This window comes from Marmota monax, unplaced genomic scaffold (assembly GCF_021218885.2).
Source record: "Marmota monax isolate L192 unplaced genomic scaffold, Marmota_monax_Labrador192_F-V1.1 WCK01_AAM20220418_F8-fsc00105, whole genome shotgun sequence".
NCBI lineage: Eukaryota > Metazoa > Chordata > Mammalia > Rodentia > Sciuridae > Marmota > Marmota monax.
This window is the reverse complement of record NW_026692947.1, coordinates 1,448,128-1,462,327: the sequence shown is the minus strand read 5'-3', so window position 1 is coordinate 1,462,327 and position 14,200 is coordinate 1,448,128. Positions and strand designations below refer to the sequence as shown.

The 14,200-nt window shown below is 38.7% G+C and overlaps 1 protein-coding gene across 5 annotated transcripts in view; it reads right to left on the bottom strand.

Annotated features, from left to right (window-relative positions):
• Positions 1-14,200, bottom strand: part of Srgap2 (SLIT-ROBO Rho GTPase activating protein 2) — a 249,768-nt gene that overhangs the window by 90,271 nt on the left and 145,297 nt on the right. Inside the window, exon 1 of one of the 5 annotated variants that reach the window (XM_046452159.2) lies at positions 8,339-8,895. The exons of the other annotated variants lie outside the window; for them this stretch is intronic. The gene's annotated coding sequence lies outside the window, so the exon portion shown is untranslated. Of the gene's footprint in view, positions 1-8,338; positions 8,896-14,200 lie in introns of those variants that run through there. 5 annotated transcript variants of the gene reach the window in all.

The following is a 14,200-nucleotide window of genomic DNA, read 5'->3' as shown; positions in this document are numbered from 1 at the left end:
TATCTTTCCAAACTTCAGTATATACTGTTTTCTGAACTCATCTTCCAGTTCACTAATTCTTCATTTAACTTTTTTTTTTAATCTGCTATTTAACCCATACATTGAGCTCTTTTATTTACTGCATTTTGGGGGACTAAAATTTTCATTTGAAAATTTCCTTTTTTTAATCACCACTAATTCTATAACATTTTAATCACCCCCAAAGAAACCTCATAAGTGATAGTAATCATTTTCCTACCCTCATTTCCCCAACTCCCGGCAATACTAATCTACTGACTATCTCTATAGATTTGCATATTTTAATCATTTCTTATAAAAGGAATCATATAATATATGGCCTTTAGTTTCTCCTTTCTTCCATGAACATAATTTTTCAGGATTTACCCATGCTGCAGAATATATAAGTACTTACTTTTTCCCCCCTTCTTTTTTCTTTTTTGGTGCTAGGAATATTAAACTCAGAATCTTGCACATGCTAAGTATTACTCTATCACTGAGCTACATTCCTAGCCCCATTTCTGATTTTTTTTTTTTTTTTTTTGTACTGGGTATTGAACCCAGAGACACTTAACCACTGAGCCACACATCCCCAGACCTTTTTAAACTGTATTTAGAAACAAGGTCTCATTGAGTTGCTTAGAGCCTCACTAAGTTGCTGAGGTTAGCTTTGAACTCATGATCCTCCTGCCTCAGCCTCCTAAGCTGCTAGGATTATAGTGTATGTTACTGCTCCTGGCTCACTTTTTCTTTTAAATGGTGGAGTAATATTCTATTGTACGTATATGTCACATTTTATTAAGTTTTGTCCATTCATCACTTCATGAATATTTGGATTATTTTCACTTCTTGATTACTGTGAATAATGCTAATAATGAAGATTTGTGTACAAGTTCTTATGTACATAAATGCTTTACATTTTCTTTGTAAGCAGCAGTGGAATTGTTGGGTCACAGAGTAATTTATGTTTCAACTCTTGAGGAATTATCAAACTATTTTCCATAGGATTTGCACCATTTACTAATTTCATCATAATGGGAGGGTTTCAATTTCTCTACACCCTCACTAACATTTGTTGTTTCTTTTTTTCTTCATTTTTTTTTTAGTTGTAGATGGACACAATACGTCTATTTTATTTATTTTTTATTTTTATGTGGTGCTGTGGATAGAACCCAACACCTCACATGCGCTAGACAAGCGCTGTACCACTGAGCCCCAACATTTGTTATTTCTCTCTCTCTCTCTCTCTTTTTCTTAAGTTAGAGTCATTCTTGTGGATCTGATATGGTATTTCATTGTGATTTTGATTTGCAGTTTCCTAATAACTAACAATGTCAAGCATCTTTCCTTCTGTTTATCAGCCATTCATTTATCTTCTTTGTAGAACAATATGTATTTACGTGTCTTTTGCCCATTTTAAAACTGGGTTGTTTTGTCTTTTTGTTGTTAAGATGTAAGAGTTCTGTATATATTATATTAAACCCTAAAGAGATACATGATTTGAAAATATTTCTTCTCACTCTCTAGGTTGTCTTTCCTTGGTAATGTCCTTTTGTAAGCAGAGAAGTTTTTGATTTTGATGAAGTTCACTACAAATTTTTTTTTCTTTAGTTACTTTGGCTTTGGTTCCATAGCTAAGAAAACACTACCTAATCCAAGATCATGAAGATTTACACCTATATTTTCTTCTAGAAGTTTTTTAGTTTTAGCTCTTCAACTTATGTCTTTGATCCATTTTGAGCTGTTTCATTTTTAATTATTTCCAGTTTTGTTTTTATCATTTCATTTCTGAAAAATATTAAATATAGTTAATTTAAAATTATGTTTGATAAGACGATTACCTGGATCTCCTGTGAGTCTGCAGTTTCTTTTAATTTTGGGGTCCAGATCTTTTTTCCTCATATGCCTAATTATTTATAATTGAGTTTCAAACACTGTATATGAAAAATGATGAGAGATATATTATATCTGATAGTATCTTCCTCTACAGAAGACTTCAATTTGCTTCTAGCCACTAACTATCCTGGATCACCTTAATCCAATTAGAGATTAAGATAATCTGAAACAAGACTTTAGTCCTTGTGAAATTACTGAAGTCTACTTCTAGTTTACATTTATTTTTAAGATGTTTCCCTTTGTTGTTCCAAAATAATTTTAGTCAGATCTTCCCTTGTTGGCCTTGAATGCCAATTTCTGTCCTGCTAGCCCTATAAAGTTTATGAAAAGTACTACTCAATTTCTTGCCCCTCAATTATCTTTTCTAGAATGGAGAACACAGACATTATTTTATGTTTGTAGCCTTCAGGTCTAGTGCAATGCAGATACCCAATAAGCACTGAAATATGTTTTGCTTGAATGAATGAATACTGGTGGTAGTGAAGACTTGCCACGCTTAGGGTTCAAAGTTGTTCATTTCCCAGCACATGGTAACCAAAGCATTCTGGTAAAGAGAGAAGTAAGCCTGAGGTTTTAAATAGAGTTCCTCATTAATTCCTTAGGAGCTTTTAAAAAACCACAGTCTAGGGCTGGGGTTGTAGATCAGTGGTAGAACACTTGCCTAGCATGTGTGAGGCACTGGGTTAGATTCTCAGCACCACATATAAAACAAATAAATCAATAAAGTCCATCAATAACTAATAAAAATATTAAAAAACACAGTCTACCAAATAAAAGAAGGCTGAATCTATCTCAAATAAAGAGCATTTCTGAAATCAGCCCAGTGACTGAGAATTCCAATTCAGGAATTGTCTGGTGACTCAAAGTCCACCAAATGGATAAACTCTACAAGAAATTCTAAAAATTAGTAAAAATAAAAACATTTGGGTCTCTAGTTCCTGAACACACATGTAAATGTCAGCTTCACCAGAAGCTCAAATTTTGTAACAACATACTGCATTTCCTGACTGATACTGGCATAAAAACAGAAAGAAATAATCAGTGACTTCTCATTCTTAATGAGAATTCTTAATATGTTCTTGAATTTTCCTTCAAAATATGTCTTATATGAGCTGGGTATGGTGGCACACCCAATGGCTCAGGAGGCTGAGGCAGGAGAATCACAAGTTTAAGGCCAGCTCAGCAATTTAGTAAGCCCTAAAACAATTTAGTGAGACCCTGTCTCAAAATAAAAAATAAAAAGGGTTGGTGATGTGGCTCAGTGGTTAATGACCCTGGGTTCAATCCCTGGTACCAAAAAAAAAAAGATGTCTGATACCTGTCATTGTTACTACATCGCAGGCCCTTAGTGGTTCCTAGTACTCTCAGAATAAAGACCCAACTCTTTATTCTGCCATTCAGAGCTCTTTTTTAACATTTTCAGCTTCTCATCAATACTCTGATTTTGTGAACTATTTTGCTCAACACCCTCTGAAGAGTGCATATCCATTTATGTGCTCTTCTGTCCTGAAGCCTGCTCCTTCCATATGGTATGTCCTACTACTCCAGCTCGCGCCCCCTCTCTCACATACCACTCATTTTTCCATCTCTAATTACTATAATCCTTTTCATTCATTAAAAACCCAGCTCAAATTTTACCTCTCTACCTCTGCACATAAGGTACTTAGTACTGCGCCTGATATAGAGTAAATCTTCAATATTTGTTCTTTAAGAAAAAAGAATTTGTGTATGAAAAGAAAAGGATTAATTTTAAATCAATGGTGCTACAGAAATTGCATAGCCAGCCAGCGCAGTGGTGCACGCCTGTAATCCCAGCAGCTTGGGAGGCTAAGATGGAGGATTGTGAGTTCAAAGCCAGCCTCAGCAATTTAGCGAGGACCTAAGCACTTAGGGAGACTCTGCCTATAAATAAAATATTTTTAAAAAGGGCTGGGGATGTGGCTCAGTGATTAAGCACCTCTGGGTTCAATCTCTGGTACCATTTTTTTTTAAATTTAAATAATAAATAAATAAAAACCTGACCATACCATATGCAAATAGGGATGCAGAAAAATGAAAACTCTTATATTGCTGGTAGGGGTGAAAATCAGAAATATCCACTTTGAAAAGCAGTTTAGCATTATAAAGTAAAGTAGATGATACACCTATCTTGACCCAGTAATTCTCTACTAGGTTCACATTCTAGAAATCTGGACATATATATGTCAGAATTCAGGTATGTTTGTGCCAGGCATGGTGGCACAGGCCTGTAATCCCAGCAATTTGGGACACTGAAGCAGGAGGATCACAAGTTTGAGGCCAGCCTTAGTGATTTAGCAAGGCCCTAAACAACTTAGTGAGACCCTGTCTCAAAATAAAAAAAAATAAAAAGGGCTGGAGATATAGCTCAGTGGTAAAACGCCCCTGGATTCAATCGCCAGTTGGGGGGTGGGGAGATGTGTTGGTTGCAAGGTGAAAACAGTCCAAACACCCATTGATAACAAAATGGATAAATAAATTTTAGTATATTTGATGCAACTCAATAACAATAAAAATAAACAAGGCACAAGCTATGTGACAACATGGATAAGTCTTACAGTCCATGGAAAGCTGTAGAAATAAGATGCAAAAGACTATATACAGTGTAATGTGATATAATAATAAATATATATTTTGGGCTTCAGCCAGGATCCCTGGCACATTCACAAACCCTTGTATTTCATAAGTGACAGTATCAATAAAGGTGAAAGAGCCATCCTTTGTCACTTATAACAGTCCCTTTCAAACACACCTGAGTTTATGTTAATTAGGTGACCTTTGGAAAGCCCCTAAGGAAGCACTGGTTGCTAGGGGAACAAACCCGTGATTAGAGGATTGGAACTTTCAGCATCATCCCTCATCCTCTAGAGAGGGGAGAAGGGCTGAAGGTTAAGTTGATCACCAGTGACCATGATTTAATCACTCATGCCTACATAATGAAACCTCCATTAAAACTCAAAAGGATAATGTTTGGAGGCTTGCAGATTGTTGAGGAGGTGGTGTAGGGTGTGTGCCTTGGGGAGAGTGTGGAAGCGCTGTGCTCCATACCCTGCCTGTATCTCTTCCATCTGGTTGTTCCTGAGTTGTACCCTTTTTAAATAAGTTGGTAATTCCTTCATAATAAAATGGTAAGTAAACTGTTTTTCTGAGTTCTATGAGTTGTTCTAGCAAATGACAGAACCTGAGGAGGGGGGTGTCACAGAAACCTCCAATCAATAGCCAGTCTATGAGAATCACAGGTGACAACCTGGATTTTTAGTTGACATCAGAAGTGGGGGCGGTCTTTTGAGACAGAATGCTTAACTTGTAGGGTTTGTGTTAACTAGGCAGACAATGACAGAATCAAATTGAACTATGAGACATCCAACTGGTATATGCAGAGAATTGGAGAATTCCTTGATATGGGAAATCCTTCCACACACTTGGTATCAAAAGTGAAATATAGGGAGAATATGACTATTGAGAAGAAAAAATGTTTTTCCTAATCAATAGGCAAAATTAAGCCATGCTGTTTAGGAACAAATTTTTAAAAGCAAGGAAATAAGGGCTGGGGCTGGAGTTCAGTGGTACAGTACTTGCCACTCATGTGTTAGGCACTGGGTTCCATCCACAATACCACGTAAAAAATAAATGAATAAAGGTACTGTGTCCATAAAAAACATTTTTTTTTAAAAAAAGGCAAGGAAATAATTACCACAAACTTAAGATATTGGATGGGGGATCCAATGGGGAGGGGGGTTGTACCAGTGACTTTTTAAAAAATATATTTTTAATGGTAGATGGACACAATACCTTTGTTTAATTTGTTCATTTACTTTTATGTGATACTGAGGATCAAACCCAGTGCCTGAAATGTATGAGGCAAGTGCTCTACCACTGAGCTACAATCCCAGCCCTGTACCAGTGACTTCTGAGACACTGATAAAGTCCTGTGTATTGATCTGTATGGTAAGTTACATTAGCATTTTCTCTGTGATTACTCATTTACTATACAAATACATTTTATGTACATTTCTATTACTATTATATTTTAAATTTTAAAAACTGAAAAAAGAATTCTAGATTAATTAACGTTATCTGTCACAGATGCAGAAATGGGGTTTTTGCTAGTATTCACTGGTCGATGGGTCTTCCTTAAAAACCCAGATAAATATGAGCTTTTCTTCTATTACTGGTACTGAATTTTCTAGCAACTATTATCTATGCCATCTATGGCACACTTATATCTACACTGCCTTGATCAGAGTTGCTTATGCAAGTATCTTTTCCCCTTTCAACTACAGCATAAGCTTCTGAAGGATTTGGGCTATATTTTCCAATTAGTAATTAATAAAAACAATAACTGTAGCTTATACTTACTTAGTGTTTGCTATGTGCTAATCATTCATAGGCATAACTTCATTTAATCTTTGCAATAACTCTAAGAATTATTATCATTTCCATTTTATAGATGCTAAAGCTTCAGGAGGTTAAGACATTTCTCTACAGGAGCAGCTACTAAATGGTGGCATTGTCATTTGAACTTATAAACTTCTGTTCCATATTCTTTGGTCATATTTGTATTCTCCTCTTGTACATGGCCTTGTATCTAATAAATACCCAATAATTATTAGGTGAGAGTGGAGGAAAGAAAAGCCATAAAGTTTCACATCAATAAAAAGAAGGATAGTACAAAAGAATATTCTGGGGTATCAATTTTTAAATCCTCAAATACGTGCTGTTGAAAACACTGTAATTTCATCTACTGGAAAGAGAAGCATATAAACAGAGATTTAAAAAAAAATAAGCTGCTAGGATATTCTGGCCAGAGAGGGGAATCCGACTTAACCAACTTTTTTTTTTAATGCCACTAATTTTTTTTATTTGTTCCAATTAGTTATACATAGCAGCAGAATGCATTTCGATTCACTGTACACAATGGAGCACAACTTTTCATTTCTTTGGTTGTACATGATGCAGAGTCACACCATTAGTGCAATCATACATGTACATAGGATGATAATTACCGTCTCATCCCACCTCCTTAATCAACTCTTTAATCCATTTGCTGTATATGGATGGCTGGCAGTTCAAAGGGCAAACAGCAAAAGTATGTCTCCGAAGCTCCTGACCACAGTGCAAATGGAACTGAGCCAAGGGGTTACCCAGCTAGGAAGCATTACTGCTTTCCCACTGCCCACGGCTGTCCTGCAGAGGCCCTCAACAGTTTATCTGTTCTTCACTTCGGTTCTGGGACTGAAGGATGAATGGAATGAGGATGGTGGGTAAATGACAAGGCACTGTCCCTCATTGTGCTCCTATAAAATTCAGGCAGCGATCTTGGGGAGCCTCAAGGAAGGGGACAGAAAGAGACTGAAGACAATGGGTGCTTTCAGGAATCTAGTATCCAGACAAAATGTAAGAACAGAGGGAACAGGGTTCAAATACCTGGTGGAAGGAAACCACTCCTGATCCATCCTCAAACAATATCCAGGATCAAAGAACTGCTTGCCACAGAGATAGCAAAAAGAAAGTGACCACAGACCTTCCTGCCTCCTGCCTTTCTCTCAACTTGGAGATGCAGAGTAATGCCCCTGGCTGGCCTCTCCCCCCACCATCCACACCCCGTACCCCCTGCCCCCAACCCAACTCCTGGGGACAATTGAGCTGTGTCTCTGTCATGTGTGGAGTTGCAGGTCACGGCCATATTTAAGGAGAACATTCATTCTCCACATTCATTCTCCACAGGCATTACAGGGTTCTCTTCAAAACGCCCTTTGTGTCACTGTGCCTTTCTCTCCACCCCCCCACCCCTTTGACACTAATTTAATCAAGATGTCTTTCTGGCTTGTAGATAGGGTGTATTCTGGCTGTACCGCATTCCTCAATGCATTAGGGCTTTGCAGTCAAATATGTAGGGTTGAAATCAGCAAGTGAGGAGACAGGGTCAGGGGTTCCAAGCCACAGCAAGTCAACCTTTTGAATAAACCAAGACATAAAGAGAGTACTAAGTTTGTGGTATGTCCTAATGATTTTCAATTAACCCTAAATATGCTGGAGAGGTTAAGAAATATTTTCTTAGTATATAGGCATTCTTAAGCAAACTCAAAAGAAAGTAAAGCAAATAAAAAGAAAAATACAGGATTTTATCTGTATTTTTTTTTTAATCTAATAGCACTATTTCTAGAATGCGGAACAGAAAAGGGAGTTTGTCCAAACCATGCCCGCCCTTTTCCTCTCAGTCTCCACTCTACCCATTCCTAATTTTGCAAAATCTGAAAACTTCTAATTGTCTTATCCAAGAACCAAATCTTAATTCCGATGAGCTGTTTCTCTAGACTGCAGTCAACATCCAAAATGAGAATGTCAAAATTGTGGTAGAAAATTAAACCATGGAGAAAAATAAACACAAAAACCATCTGGAGCCCTGGGATCCCCGCAAAGTTACCTGATTCTGGGTCTGATGTTCTTTTCCTATGCTGTGTGGTCCCCGAGAAGGGCTTTACCACTTTCCTCAGTTGACTTGTGGACTCCAATTTGAAACTCTGAAGCATGCATCTTGCAGACCAGAGTCAAAATATTTGAGAAAGGCAGGAGGCTGCCTTGGGGAACTCCCACAGCCTATCTAGGAGCTGATGTGATGGTGTGTTAAAATTCCTTTGTCAACCACAGATCCAACTGTCAGGACCTCCCACCTGGGACATGTAGTCTTTTCCCTCCATCATGCCTGCCAGTTTAATCCACTCCTATCAGCAGCAGCAGAAATATATTCAAAGGGCTACTGTTTCATAAGGGGATTTTCAGAAACCTTGAAGGTCTCCAGAATGTAAGAGGGATGTACCCTCTGTAGCTGTTGGAGCAAAAAACTCAATTCCCTCTCCTTCCTGCCTAGCTCAAGGAGGCCACTGACCTGGGGTCAGGAACAACCTAAAATGCTTAGGCCAATTCCAAAGTTATCTTAAAGCAATTATATAAACTCAAACTCCAAGTCATGAAAAACTGAAATGCTCTTTCTGGCTCCCTTGCAAAAACTATATTGCAAAAGCAAGTAAACAATCATCTCTAGGTTGCTGCTTAGGATAAGAGCTTTCCCCCGCCCCCCTCTCTATTTTTGCCAGTTTTCTTATTTTTTTTGTTTGGAAAAGTCAAAAAGAAATACTTCATGGAGCTGGGTTCAGTGGCACATGCCTATAATCCCAGCAATTTGGGAGGTTGAGGCAGGAGGATCACAAATTGAAAGCTACCTCAGCAAATCAGTGAGGCCCTATCTCTATTTTTCAAAAAGGGGTGGGGATGTGGCTCAGTGACTAAGTGCCCCTGGTTCAATCCCTGATACCAAAACAAACAAACAACAACAACAAAAAAAAACTTTAAGGATACTGTCAAATCAAAAGACCATGACACACAGATCCAGGTTTTGTGCTAGGTAGAGAACACTCATTTTGAACTCCAGAGAGGATACTAGTTAAGACATCAAGTGGCAGAAATTTGGGAACAGGGCCATAGAAGCAACCTCTGGGCTATGGAGAAAACCATCTTATGTGATCACATCCTATAACAAAATTGCACACCTACACTGGAGATTCCAACCACTCTGTACTGAACAACAGGAATCTGGTCCCAAAGTTGTCCAAGAAGGAAAGTGATACCTTCAGAAACATCATTTAACCAAATCTAAGTTATGTTTAATAAATTCCGGGGCTTGGGTTCTTAAAAGAGTAACCCAGAGATTACAGAGACACTTGATAATCTAGAGAAAAATGTGATTTTTTTTTCTACCTGAGTCAGAATTTTTCCAGCATTTAAATCTATAGCACAAAATGCAAAGCCTACATCTTCTGATTCCGAAGAAAATTGGAATGTCTCTCCTATCTTCTCTACTCCTCTCACAGGCTACTGTTGTCTTTAAATGAACTACTATTAGCTTTCTCACTTTTTTTTTTTTTCTTTTTGTGGTGCTGGGAATCAATCCCAAGGCTTTGCACACTCTGGATAAGTGCTCTACCACTGAGCTGCATCCCTAGCCCTCTTCTCGCTTTCCTAATGTCCCTTACAACCAGACATCTCAGAGGAACCTTTCTAAAAGGCACCTCTATCCATGGCACTCCTTGGTAAAACCCAATACTGGAACTGTTTCCATTAGGAAGCAGGTTTGGATGCTAAAAATTAGTGGGCAAATGATGAGGAGCACTATAGTTTGGATAAATGTCCACATAAAGGCTTGATTGGCAGCCTGTGGCTCTGTTGGGAGGTTGTGGAAACATTAAAAGGTTTGGTCTAGTGGGAGGAAGTTACCACTGGGCATTCTAGAAGGAGATATTGGGACACCAGCGCCTTCCCTCTCCCTCTTTCGATTCCCAGCTGCTATGAGGTAAGCAGCTTTCTGTAGTACCTGCTGCCTCATCATGGCCCACAAGCAAACTGATCAAGAACTGAAACATCTAAAACCCTGAGCCAAAAAATAAACCTTTTCTTTTTTTAGGATGATTGATTATCTGGTATTTTGTCACAGTAATTATCTCAGATATTTTGTCCCAAGGAAAAACAAGTTCAAAGTATGCTTACAAGATACTTGAATTCAAGTACAATGGGAAAGGTACTAACCTCACAGTAAGGAAACCTGGGACACCTTCACCCTAATCAAATCATCAAAATTACCACCACTACAAAACCACAGCAAGTACTTTCTGAATGTATGAAGAACAAGATATCACTTTTATGGGGATTTTGCCCACACTACTTAACCTGAATCTAATCACGAGGAAACATCAGACAGACCAGAACTCAGGGATTTTCTACAAAATAACTAGCCAATACTCTTCGAAAGTGTCAAAATCTTAAAAGACAAAGGGAGACACAGAAATTGTCTAGAGATTAAAGAAGGCTAAGGAGACAACTCTTCTCAGCACAATGTATGTTCCTGAACCGAACCTGAACTAGACCCTGAGCCAGAAACTAGATATAAGAGGAGCGATTAGTGATATTTGAATAAGATCAATAGATCAATAGTATTGTATCAATTTCCTGATTTTGATCATTATATCATTTTAACATTTTGGGGATTTGGGTTAAGTGTACATAAAAATTTTTGTACTATTTTGCCATATTTCATTAGGTTTTTAATTTCAAAATGAAAGATTAAAACACCTACTTTTTAAAATTGCTTTTATTTTTTAAATTAAAACAACAACTTTATAGAAGCTTCCAGTTCACTGGTTTTAGAAGGTACAGCTTCAGTGTGGCATACAAGGCCCCTGCCTATCTCCTCAGCCTCACTGCTTGCCTTCCTTTACAAGGGACCTGGCTCAGTCATCCTCACCCATACCAAATGTAGTACCCGAATACTCTTTACTTGTTTATATCCCTTTGTTTTCTTTTTGGTACCAGGGATTGAACCCAGGGATGCTTAACCACTGAACCACATCTCCAGTCTTTTTTTTTTTTTTTTAAGTTTGAGACGGTCTCACAAGGTTGTTTATTATAGTCTCACTAAATTGTTGAGGCTGCCTTTGAACCCGTGATCCTCCTGCTTCTGTCTCCTGAGCCATTGGGATTGCGCCACTGTGTGCCTGGCTATACCTCTTTGTTCTCTGCATAAGCTGTTTCATCTCCTGGGAATCCCTACACTTCTCTCCCCCACACACAATTCTTAGCAAACACAAAGAACTCCAGAAGGTAACCCTTACTTCAGTTCCTTCCACTGAAGAAGCTATTATTACACTCTGTCACCATTGCTTATTTGCATGTCTGTTTCTCCCACTAGATTCCAGGCTCTTACATCAGAGGTCATGTCATGCCATCCTCACATTATCAAGCACACAGCTATATACCACCCAGAATCAGAACTCAATGAACTATGTGTTGAGAAACATATTGGTTACACTTAGAACTATCACAGTGCCTTACATCTGTATAGTGTCTGATGGTTTGGCAAGCATTTTCATCATAGGAATTCCCTCACTTAATAATAGAATTTCAGGAAGAAAGATTAGTTCAAACTCTTATTTTACAGATTAGAAAACCAAGTCCTGAATAGGTTACAAAGTTGGATTCCACTGTGGGTCAGTGTGACAGCTGGGATAAGACCCTTACTCCCAGACCAGGATCTTTTATGATTCATGAACTACAAGGGCCACTTTCCTCTTCCCACTAAATACCACAGCATCCATGCAGGAAGAACAGCCTGGCCTGTTATGATGCTTCGGGAAGGCATTTAATAAACGCTTGCTAAAATGAACTAAATCACCAGGGAGCAGCACTTCAATTACCTATTTCATTCAGGCTGAACTCGAACAAGGTGTGACTCCAAGTCCTAACCAAGACACCTGACTATACCTTGTTTGGAATGTGAGCCATAATATACTCGTCTTAAATGAGAAGTCCTGATTTTCCACTAAGACATCTCCTATCCAAAGAGAGCAGGAGTCTGGCTTTCCTCCAGACTGGTGGGAGGATGAGGCAGAGACTGCATAGCCCCGAGCTATGTGGTTACCAGGCCAGAGGCAACAAGCTCAGATCACATTCTTACATCTAACCTGGGGAGGAAGTCCACAGTGTGTCAAAAATCATCTGCTCTGATTACAACACCCTTTTTAATCTTCCCGGCCCAAGTGGGGATATGCACTGATAACTTTAATAATGCCAGCAGGTACAATTAATTTCCATTCCCACTCTTCCCATACTCTAATGTGAAGGGGACTGGAAGGACAGAATTAAACTCCACTGGGGCTTCAGCCTGCAGCTCTGAAACAGACTGCTCAGCACTCAGCAGGGAACACCTCACCCTGTGCTTCATCAGAAGGACTAATGCTGAACTATGAATGCTTGAAAGACCTGTATGGCCTTGGGGGCAGGGACCATACTTTGGGTTGGGTATCAATGACTACAAAATTAAATTAAAAAGCTCAGGACCTGATATGAGTCAGATGGACATACTTATGAAGCAAGAGTTAATCAAAATGATACTGAAATATTATTTCAAAGTAGAATATCAATTTTATCAGTCAAGATGTCCTATATTTAATGGATAGCTAATGTAAAGTTTTCTTTCATGACAATCAAAACATTTTAAACTAAAAAATTAAAGTTAACTGGGAAAGGATATCTTAATTTATGGAACATCTTTCTTTCTTTCTTTCTTTCTTTGTTTTTGGTACCAGGAATTAAACTCAGGGGCACTCGATCACTGAGCTACATCCCCAGCCCTATTTGTATTTTATTTAGAGACAAGGTCTGAGTTGCTTAGCACCTCACTTTTTGCTGAGGCTGGCTTTGAACTCGCAATCCTCCTGCCTCAGCATCCTGAGCCACTGGGATTCAGGCATGTACCCCTGCGCCCGGCCATTATGGAACATCTTTTTTCCAAGGCAGTTTCATATCCTCTGCCAGTAATCCCTGCACAATCCATCTCCAGGAAGTAAGACAGGCAGAAGTATGCTTCCTTTTCAGTTTCTAAATGAGCACATGGATGTCTGGGATGATCAAATTCTTCTTTAAGGCTCACAAGAAGGTGATGCAAGTGGAAGAGAGTTTTTTCTTAATTCCCTATCTCCTGCTTTTACTATTCTATTCCTTCTTTCTAGCTGAAAAGGCCACAAGTGCTTAAAATTGTAGAGGAGGTTATGCTGAGCTCAGTCCCCAGTTTCCCCAGACTCCAGAACCCAATCTAATGACATCTGTTTAGGTCCCATTCTTCCTGATCCCTTTGTAGTCTTCATCACTGACTTGTCTTCCCACTGAAGTTCTAAGAGCCATATGATTCTCATTTGTCTTTTGTCCATTTTAATCTATTCTCTCTTTGCTGGCTTTTCAAAGTCCCTGTCAAGGCCTCAACTGCCCTTTCCCATGAATACTCACCTTCAGTTTCAGCAGCCAGTTTTATGTGACTAATTTTCAAATTTCCCTTTCAGCTCTGATCATCACCAATAACCCTTCCCTTTACCACCATCTAAAACTGAACTCAGATGGCTCCACATAACATCCTGGAGAGAGCACTGAATAAATTTAAAAGACCTAGTAAGTTTGTTCCCATCTTGACTACTGCCTAACTGAGCGATCCAAGACAAGCCACTTCTTGGCTCTCAGATTCTTTGCCAATTGAAGCACTAGATTATAATAAGCAGCTCTCCCAGATACTGTCCTCCATAAATGGCAATTCCAACTTTCAACTGCTCAGGCCAAAATGCTTGGGATCATCTTTGCTCTTTTTCTCATAAACCACATTTCAGCAGCAAATTCTACTGGCTCCTTCTTCAGCATACATCCCAGAATTTCACTGGTTCTCAACATCTCCCCAGCTACAGTTTTAATC